Below are 10,986 nucleotides of genomic sequence, written 5' to 3' on the forward strand. Positions count from 1 at the left end.
CTCTAGTGCGTCGTTTGCCACGGTCTTGCAGGGTCCTAGAGAGTCATATACTAACTTTATTGATCGGCTTCAGAATATTTTGCAACAAGTCGAGCATGAGGAAGCTCAAGGGTTGCTTTCAAAACAACTAGCTGTGATAATGCGAATGAAAATTGCAAATGGGCATTGCAGCCCTTGCACAGTCGCAACCCCAACACGTGTCAAATGGTTATAACCCAGAACTCACAGCAGACTGTAACCCTTAGGTTGAGTTCTGGAATGCAGCGTAACACATTTTTGCTTCTCTAATCTCTTCTGTAAGAACGGTGCACGCTCTTAACTTGCTTCGTAAATAAGGCTGCTAGCTTGCTAAAGAAAGTAATACTACAATACTATTTCTTTTTTTTTTCCTGGCTTGTTATTATAATCACCTTAACCACCGTATTGATGTTTGCCTTACGTCTCCCATGCCTTTTTGTCCTGTATTCAGCGTTTAGCTGATTGTGACACAAGTCAGGTCATGGGCACCCAGCTACACACAACCTTTGCTTTGTCACAATTCACAAGCAAAAAAGAGGAGGATAGAGAACGTCTGAAGAGAGATACAGGAGAGGAAAATGGGGAATGGCTGACCTAACAAGAGATGAGAGAACAGCTAGGTATTGTGAAGGAGAGGAGGAAAGATGAACATGCTTATCTAGTGACAAATAGGTGTCCGCATGCGTGTAGTGGTACATAGCTATGTCACTGCGTGAATGATTTCTGCCCTGAGCCTGGTGGTATGTGCAGCTGCGTTTTGTGTCCGGGCTCACAGATGTAAGTATGGGCTTCTCTGTTATGGTAAAGTGTCTCCGGTTGCATAAAGAAAAAAAAGACAAAAAAACAAAAAAAATAACAAAAAAAAGAAAAAGGAAAAAAAAAGAAAAAAAGGAAAAAATGAAAAAAAGGAAAAAAAAAGGGAAAAAAAGAAAAAAGGAAAAAAAAAGGAAAAAAGAAAAAAAAGGAAAAAAAAAAAAGAAAAAAAGTGACTTTAATAAGACTGCAACCTAATCGAATTCCAAGAAATTTGAGATAAGATGAACTTCTGAATTTTGTTCATAAGTTGTAATGGAGTGCTACCTATATATGAATGCTAGAACATAACTCTATTTCAGCGTGACCAGAATTTAAGAAACAACTGCATCAGCACATTGACAGAATACCTTTTGACTTATTTCTTTTTTTCATAACCTCTACATTGGGAACAGCTCAAGGTGAAAACAGACTGTTCAAATCCTCAGCTGTTGCCTCAGAAGGAATAACATGTTCTTTGTGTACAGGTGAATTTAACACAGCTGAAAATTTGTTTGGGGTTAAAAGTCAAGTATCTGTCACCCCTTCATCACCACCACCACCTTTAAGGTCAGTGGGAAAAGTATTCTGTACTCCATCGCAGTGCTGAAACTTCAGTTGAGCTGCATTAGTTTGTGTACTTAACTGCAGCTCCTTTGGTGAAAATGAAGTTGTCATAGAAGTTAGACTTTAACTTGAGTAGCATACCATCTGATACCTTGTAAGTGAGAAAGATTGTGTCCCGACAGCATGCTCTTTCCCACGCTTGTGCCTAGAGTTGTACTTGAAATCAGTTTGTGTGTTAAGCTTAAACCTAGTCACACAGATATCTCAAAGTCCACAAAGATACATTACTGCTTAGGGTATTCTTGCAGTATAGCAGGTGCAAAACCTGTTCCAAAGTAACCGATCTAGAGAAGTGTTTTCTTTCAGGAACACCATTTTCTCACTTCTCATAGATTATACGCCATACAACATAATATCTCTCCATAAAGTGACTTGTGGCTAAACTGCATTCTGCAAATTTGTCTTAGAAATAGATACTTGCATTTTCACCTGGTTAAGTTCCCTAAGCTGAAGGATAGTGACCTAGGCATTGTTACGAAGCTCAAAGATAGTGACAACAGTGATGGAGAAGAGCGATTTAACATGTAGTTGATTTATGGTTCATACAGGACTATATCACACTACAAAACCGGTATTAATTCAGAGTTGTGGATGTACTGCATGTTCAGGTAATAGTTTATTTACAATTTTTTTTTAAAAAAAAAAGGTGACTAAGCTATAAATACTGTATACGATTATCTTTCCCTATTTTTTTAAGCTTTTTTTTTATTTCCCTGTTTGTGTATAGTTTTATATATCTATCTATAAACAACCAACACAAAGCATCCAGAACATTTTGAGAAACTTTTATAGTTAGCTTCTACATTTAATTCCAGTAACAATCTAGAGGTGTCCACTCAGATGTTTGTTTAGTTCCAAGTCTTCATTGTATGCTTTCAGGTTCTTTGAAAAGCAGCAAAAACAGTTGAGCAGTTATTTAGAGTAAAACTTTGCTCTACACAATTTCCACTTCCATGCTTTAGAATGGAGGCACAGTGGAACACTCGCCCAAGGGCAAGATTTCAAGAGCTTTTAAGTAGGTTTTATCTATTCATTTTAGGATAGAAAATGTTTCTTAACAGCTTATATGTAGAATTTACAAGTTAAACACAATTTCTCATGCTCATTTATTTGATTAGAAGTTTCTGAAAAATATTTCCATAAAATTTCCATAGCTTATTGCATGTTCTTGTAAGTAATCATAAACCTGTATGTTGACCTCTCTATGAAATGCACCGATAACAACTTTAACATTTTGTGAACCTGATTGAAATGTACAAATGTACACATAAAATAAGGCCAAAATTGGTAATTAAGTAATGAGACAGAAAACAAAAGAAAAAGGGATGAAAATTCCATAACATGGTAAAGCAACCTTTTACAAAATAAAAAACAACAAACAACAAAGAAACAAAACCACAAACAGGGGTGAATTGTAGAGAACAGAGACAGTGGGTTGTTTTGACATTGGTAATGTGCAGCTGAGAACCTGCAGCAAAGAGCCAAATAACTTTGAGGGAGTATGAGAAGAAACCAGGATGAGACAGAAAGAAAGGAGGAATGTGATCTCACCTGTAGAAGGTAAGTGAACAGCAGCGAGTAGCCTGCCGCAGCACTCTCCAAACTAGCCAGCTGCAACAAGGTCTTTTACCACCACACTTTTCATGGCAGTCCCTCTGCTGCCTTCTCATCTCGACTCATCCAGGGCACACTCACCCTCTCTGCTTCTTCCTCCCCTCTCTTCCTTGGCTGCCCAACCGCTTCACAGAACCAGCCACAGCTGCACCTTGTCTACACCAGCCAACCCACTGCCCCTGAAGCCAGCCCACAGCTGTATATTATCAATGTTAATTAACCCAGCTTCGTTCCTCTGCAGTAGCCTATAGTGCACAGCGCTAAGGAATGTGTTGTATGAACCTTCCGGGCCATTCCGCGTCGATTCACAGTCAGTTACAAAAATTGAAGGACATGTCACAGGGCTCACAGCATGAACTACTGGGAGATTGGTTGCGGAATCTTTTCAAGTCTTGGGGAACCACCAGATGGTTGCAGGAGTTTACAACTCGCAGAGGAATATTGTTATTGCTAATTGTACTTATATTGACCATTATTCCCTGTACGCTGAACTTGTGTAAGATCTATGATTCAAAAGCAGTTTAACCTCAATGTTGTTTCTGTTCAAAATAAAGACGGGGGAATTGTAGAGAGCTTTATGGCCAGTGCTGCAAGCCACGATGCCTGTGAAGGGCCTTGAAGGCTAAAGAAGAGAGAAAGTAAGATAAGGTTGGCTGAACGCCTGGAAGGAAGACGGGATATGAAGCAAGGCCAGAGCGGATGCGCGATGCCACATCTCGGCAGCTGGCTGAGAACATGAAACTCACAGAGATAAGAAAGAAGAGAGAAAAAAAATGCAAGAAGTTCAGTGCATTTGCAGCTTAGTAATTAACCAATTCTATGTAGACAAGACATGTGTGAACCAACGATACTTTAGTATGGGGCGCGTGAACAGCAAACGAGGATATTATAAGCGTGGGTTCTGGACTAATAAAAAGGTCTTCCGGTCGAACTCAGGAGTCCACGTCATCATCTCCTCAGGCCATATGCTCCTCCTTCTCGTCTGCCATTGCATGGACCTGCAAGGCCACACAATAAAAGTTAAAACAACGTTCATGGTGCATTCACTCCTGCCTGTGTTTGTCTAAAGCAGCTGTGATGCTGCCCCTGGTGTCACCTGTTCAGAGACCTGCTGCACCTGCTGCTGCCAAATGCTCTGCTCCTCCTTCAGTTCCTCTACATACTGATCTCTTTCTGCCTGGAGCTGGTGAACTGACTCCGAGAGCTGTTCACAACAAAATAAAACACAAAGAAAATCACATTGGCTAAATAAATTTGGCAGTGACTGCTTCAGGGATAAAGCCTGAAGAAACCAGTGTCAACGCAAAGCTCAGGCTGCATTCTTCTGCCACACAAGTTTCTCTACAGACATGAGGATGTGGATGTCATTTCGTACAACCCCTTACCTGAGCAACCTGGGTTTCCAGGCCTGCCTTCTCCTCCAGTGCCACCTACAACTGCTGCTTTGCATCCAGACTCCCTGCCTGATTGGAGAACTGCCAAGAAAAACCAAAAAGTTACGGCAAAATGTTAACACGCCACTTCTGCATAGCCTTTCCCCTGATAGTAACCTGCCAATGATCCATGTTGCAACCTTGAAGTGCTCCAACACACAGTGATGTTCAATGAAAAAGAAAGAAAAGGAGAGGGAGAAGGAGATTAAAATGAAAAAGCTTGGATTTTAGCCCTGTAAAACAGGCTGAACTAGACAGCTCCTCCCTACCAACTTTATATTCACTATTTGTTTGATTAAAACCTATTCTCTTAATTTTAAAATCTGGCTCAGAAACTTTGTGCATTTCCAGAGTCTGTATTATACAGCCAGATCAGATGGTATACAAGCTTGAGATTTTAAAAGTTGTCAAACACGTCAGGAATTTAAAGCCAATGTCTGGAGCATGTCAGTTGGCACACAGTACTTTTCCCAGAAACCAGTAGCAGCTGCCTTTATTTCAAGGGTAACTTAAGCCACTGTCTGGGGAGGAAGAAAAAAAAACAAAACCAAAAATAAACAAAAGAGCAGTTTCTTCCCTCACAGGCTCAGGTTCACACCAGCTTGCTCTCTGAACTGCTAACAGCTGGCTTCCTGAATTCCCTTCCTAACTGGCTGCTTCTCTTAACTTTCCCCAGCTGACCTTCTAGTTACCATTGTCCAATTCACCTTCTGCAAGGGTGGGTACAAACACCACCCCTATTCAACTGGCTTCTCAGTGAGACCACCTGACAGCTGCGTAACCAAAATGCCAAACAGATACAAAGCAGGAAAAGTCATCGTATTTTCACGCCCTGTATGTTCAGTCAGCCTCTCATATTGTAGAACATTCTTTTCGCAGACCAGCGTCACAACAGCTTTCAGTCTACTGCTCCAGCTCCTTCAAACAGACCTTCTGTTCCTCAGAGGCCTCACTGAAGGCCTTTGACCAAGAGGATGCCTCGATGAGGTTTTGGGCCTTCCTTTCAGAACAAGAGTTAAGCCTTGCCCCCACTCTCAGAAGCCAAAGTCTTACAACGGTCAGTGCGATCTACCCTCACAGCCTGGAAGCAGTACGGTCACCTGTTGGATCATCAGTTCAGCCATTTCCAGTTTCTTATGCAAATCCTTCATATACAACTCCATAGCTGAGTTCTTGGAAACCAGGCAGCGAACCTTCTGTGACAGCTCTGAATTCTGCTGCTTTATTTCCTCACTACGTTTGCTGAAACAAACCAAAATTAAAGCAGCATCACTGTATGTACTGTGGGTCTGGTCAAGTACATGTCATACATTTACAATCCAGCTATTTGTAACAGTTAGAATCACAGAAACATCACAGCCAGTCACTTTTTTTAAGTTGAATATCCAACCTCCCAAGTCACCACCTGTGGTGCATGCCCCTTGTGATGTTTTGTGGCTCTACCGCGAAGAGCAGCGGTACTCTGCAGTAACAAGCAGTAAATGGACCTACCTCTGTTTGTACAGCTCCTGTTTCAGGTCTTCTCGCTCCTTCATTAACTCTTCATTACGCTGGAGAAAAAAAGAAAAGACTGATTCAGCTGCAGACTTCAGCAAAATACTTCACCTTTAGCAGATCAGCTGAAGTGGAAAGCATCAGAACTTTGGCAAAATCCTTCAGGACAGGTTTGCTTAGAACCTCATGAATTTGCCAGGAATAAATCTGCTCAGCCTTTTCAAACGCGATGCTACTAACTGGACGTGAGGTCATTTCTGCAGACTTCTGGATTAATATCAATACTGAAGTGTCTGCTTGATGGAGACCCTCCTGAGACAAGGTCTCGGTGGCGCTCCTGTTGTGTGGAGCTGGCAAGACTAATGAAGTTGCGTGCCGGATCTGAAGACAGCAACTGGACCATATGATTAGTGGTCACAGAAACCCGGATGACGTTTGCCTTGACCATGGAGAATACAGGGCTTTACAAGGTTAATTAACAATTAACAATGTTACTTTCTGCCTCTTCTCCGAGCAGGGACTACAGACTTTGCATTAGTGGACTGACAAGCAAATAGCCAAAGGCAGAGCTGCTGGTGAAGCATAAGCAGAGGTGACTCTTACCTTCTCTGCCTGTTTTTTGCTGCAGAGAGACGGAGGCCAAAGTACGTTCCAGCTCCAATTCCCTCTGGCGAGATGAACGTAAACGAGCAGCAAAGCTCTCGGCTTCTCCTGAACAAGTCAGAACAGAGTGAGTTGAGGCTGGACCACAAAGAGCTTTTTGGAACTGGCTGAACAGCACTTTCTACTTTGTCAACAAGCTCTTAAGGCAGCACAGAGCTTTGTAAGTCAGTAGATCTGGTTCCACCCCTGGCTCTACAGGTGGTTCACTAGCAGCTCTGGGCAGTAAAGCTCTCTGTAACTACCATCCTCACTTTGAGGGAGATGATGAAACTGCCGCTGCAGAATAGGCAATATGTTGGTTGGGATCTTTCTTTCTAATGGAAGAAGTTGCTCAAACTTGGTGCAGAATGAAGGGCTCGGTAAAACCTACCTTTACATGATAGCTGTGTGGGAGTGAGGGTGGAGAAAAGGGAACTACGTTTTAAAAGGATCAGAAGAAAGTCAGAAAGGAACAGCCTGGGGTAGTCACCGGGGCTGAACAGGGCTGACAAGGCTTTAGCGATGCACAAAAGAACCTCAACTGCCATGGGATCAACATGCCCCCACCTGGGGGCAGCTCTGGCGACAGAGGCAGCAATGGTGCCAAGTACTGCCCACCGAGGAGTCGGCGAGTGCTGTGAGCTGGCTGCCAGCAACTGTCACGCCCCCGACTTGAAATTCACACTTTGACCAACAGCTTGAGTGGACTGCTCACAGTCAATTACCTGATTTCTCCCGTGCAGCTCGCTGAGTAGGTGCAAGTGCCGCCTGCAACTCAGACTTCTCAGAAACTAGAATTCCAATAGTCTGGATATGAACCTTTGGAAAAGGAAAATCGGCTCAGCACAAAACTTCTTTGCTTGTAATTGCAACATCACTGTTGCCACAAAAGGCTAACTCAGTAAAGGTAAAGAGCTCGTGCAGTTAAGTACAGTCTGGCTGACTCCCGGTTTTCCTGAAGGAACGCGCTCGTGGCTTCCCGAGTAAAGACTACGAATGGTCAGTAATCCAGAGAACAGCAGAAGGCAGGCAGTATTACTGTAATGGAGGCTCTGCCTCACCTGTAGCTGTTCCCTCAGCGCTGCTTGCTCTTCAGAAAATTTCTTTTCCAGCTCCTTCTTTTCCTGTATAAACAAATGATGCCTATTTAGCACAAAAATGTAGATAGGTAACGCTTGTTTTGTGTCAAACTAAAAAAGCAGTGATACATTGGTAGTACTTCCAGCATCGAAACGACAGCGCTATTTTTAAAGACATACTTCAGCCTTGCCTTATTTGAACGACTTCATTATTCATCCATCCTAGAATGGCAGTAACAGCACAGCACAATCACTGCTAGCATAAATACCGTAGTGTTTGGATGCAAGCTACTGGCAAGGACTTGTATTCTCCTGCCTCCACCGCACTCCTCTAATACTTGAGTATTTAAACATTCGCTTTTGTCAAAATAAGAACGCTATCTGCCAGGCGGGCCTAACTCATGAAGTCAAAATATTCAACCCTACGCTGCAAATGAAACTGAATCTAACACAAGACAAGACCACACATGCCTGTGCCACAGCCCACTACACTCTCTACTGCGCCAAGAAAGAGATCCTATTTTTCTGCCTGTCCAAAACCAGGACACACTTTACCTTCTCCAGCTGATCCACTGCCTCCTGGTTCTGCTGTTTCTGTGGAAGAAAATTGATGCACCAGTATCAAGAGACAAGATTCTCATACATCTGAAACACATCTTCACTTCAACAAAGTAGGATACATGCCCAATTCATGCAAACAGAATTTCCACTGTCCTTTCTGTAGAGGACTAGGAAGTTCATCTTAGCTATTAAAAATAAGAGATCTGGAGCTGCCTTCACTAACGTGCTTTATATGCCAGGCATGTTTTTCATCGCTCAGTAGATTACCACAGTTGTTCTCCAATACCACTACTGAAACCCCTCCATGTCTACATCTGAGCATCTACCACCTTCAGTTAAACTCGCATCCCCACATCTGTGCAACTGATCACAGTAATCCTGGTGTATTGGGATGATTGCCAGAAATGCTGGGTTTTTTTTAAAAAACACCACCAATAAACAAAAAAAGAAAACCAAAAACCCCCAGACAAAAACGTAGTCTTTTCCTTTAACTGAGACCTCAGACCTTTATTCCACTGAAGAACTGGCCTTAAGTCACGCAGAGCCGCACTTGTGTTGGCACACTTCTGCAGAAGGTGGTATGAGAGAGCTGAAGCCAGATACAAAGAAAAGGGGTAATTCTGTCCTGGCCAGTTTCCATCTTACCGGTGAAGTATTTGGAGATTTGTTGTCCGTAGGTAACGCACCTTTAGATATGAAGTGAAGGAGACAAAGGTGGCCGCTGCCTACCCAGGCTGCCACACAACTGTGCTGCTGTGTTTGCTATTTGCTTCTTGTCTCCCTGACAGCTTCTTCACAGATGCCTCGTAACTAACTACATAAGCAGGAGGACTTTTTTGCCTTCCCAAAGAACAAGCATTGTCCAAGCTCTTTCTTTACTACTACTACTACTTCAATGCATTTTGAAAGATGACTACAGATGGAAGAGTGATGAGCGAGAGGTTTTGATTCTAGCAATGCCCATGCACAACATAACCAGCAAAAGCAAAGGCAAGACCACAAATGCAGCAAAGGCCCTACAGAGTTGCAGGCAAGCATAAAAGCAGGCACACAAGGAGAATCCTGGGTGGGCAATGCACTATGCCAAGTTCCTCTGCAGCCCAGCTAAAACACAAAAAGAAACAGAATGGAACAAAAATAACCCAAACCCCAAAACAAAACAACAAGGGGGGGTCACGGGGTACACCCGGAAATGCTGAACTTTGCAAAAAGTGTACTTTTACAGAGGAACACAATGGGGAAAAGCATTTCACACAAGAAAGGCTCTTTTCAGACTGAAACAAGTCCACTTGGCTGCATTTCTTGCAGCGATAAAGCTGAAGGCTCAAAAGCAGCAGCGGGAATCCACGCAGGCCACAGGACAAAGCAGTTCACTCGTCATGCCAAGAGAAGCTGAGGAAATGATCAGAAACCAGCCCCAGACTCTCTCAGACCTACTGCTCCCACTCTGCAGATACAGTTAGATCAGCACCATCACACTGCTGCCAGCACCAGAATTCTGTATTTCAAGGATTCCGACCAGGCGCAGAAATAGCTGTTTTATCAGGATGCTTATCATCCAGGGAAAGCCTGATGAGATCAACAGAGCACACTTAAATGGAAACAACAAAACTCTGTTTCTTGTTCCTCAGTTGAGCCAATACATTCACCAGCAGCCTTAGACTTTGAGCCCCTTAACAGGTTTTCCGTGCAGCTCATTTTGTTCCCTACAGAGTGCTGTGTAAGCAGCCTTCCTTGTGGCACTATGAGAGAACCCATAACTTTGCAGACACGCAAAGAGCTTGGAGGAGCAGCAAGCACCATGTCAGACTGGTTGGTTGGATTGTTTCTTACCAGTTCCTCTATCTGTGTAACAAACTGCTTGTTAGTTAAGATTGCTGGAACCCAGGGCTACTGCCAGCTCCTGGTAACGTGTCTGATGGGCACATGCAGACAGGAGAAAAAGGAAGGAGCAAAAGAGGAGGAGGGGAGGAAAAAAGCAGTAATTAAAAAGGACAGAAAAATAAATCCTATCAAACTGTGATAATCAGATTCTCCAAACAAAACAAAAATCTACCGTTTCAACAAAAGCAGCTGAGACATCAACATATTTTATCCATTCTGCCAAGGCTTCATTTTGATGTAACAGTGACTCAGAAATAAGAACAGCAGTTGCACGGAAGCCAGATAATCCCCAGTCCCCAAACCGGAAACAGCTCCGATACCTGCCTCCCAGTGTTGATCACAACTACCCAATGATAGCACAAGACAACACTAGACAGCAATGAACGTGAACTGTGCATTCAATTAGGTCTCGCTAACACTGCTGAAAGCAGAGTCCCAGTCATTTACCAACAGTTGCAAATAAGAAAGGGGGGTGGGGGGGGGTGAGTTGTAGAGATAGACTGAGAACAACTTACTTCCATTTCCTTAATATTTGTGGAAGAAACAGCACTTTCTCCATTCACCTATGATGTAGACTACAAGCAAAGCAGTCAAGTCAGCCAGTTTTATTCCCCAAGGCAACAAGTCACTACTACGTAAGAAGTGACTACTCTAATAATACTCCTTATAGCACCTTTCACTCCAAACTACCACACACACAAAACATACCTTTCTGGGTAAGGACAGATGCAGACTCCCTCTGCAACAAGCTAATGTGAATGATGCAGGTTGATTTCCAATTCTTTTCCACTAAATCAAGAATACATCTTTCCATGAATACATGCTGTTCATTCATCCCACTC

General features: G+C 43.0%; 1 long non-coding RNA gene across 1 annotated transcript; it reads right to left on the reverse strand.

Annotated features, from left to right (window-relative positions):
• Positions 1-3,884: 3,884 nt before the first annotated feature.
• LOC121093525 lies at positions 3,885-5,665 on the reverse strand. The gene is made up of 4 exons (XR_005829600.1): positions 5,585-5,665; positions 4,437-4,526; positions 4,148-4,255; positions 3,885-4,049 (listed from the first exon to the last, which is right to left on the reverse strand). It is a non-coding gene; the product is annotated as an uncharacterized LOC121093525 (long non-coding RNA).
• Positions 5,666-10,986: the final 5,321 nt, after the last annotated feature.

This window comes from Falco naumanni, chromosome 9 (genome assembly GCF_017639655.2).
Source record: "Falco naumanni isolate bFalNau1 chromosome 9, bFalNau1.pat, whole genome shotgun sequence".
Lineage (NCBI taxonomy): Eukaryota > Metazoa > Chordata > Aves > Falconiformes > Falconidae > Falco > Falco naumanni.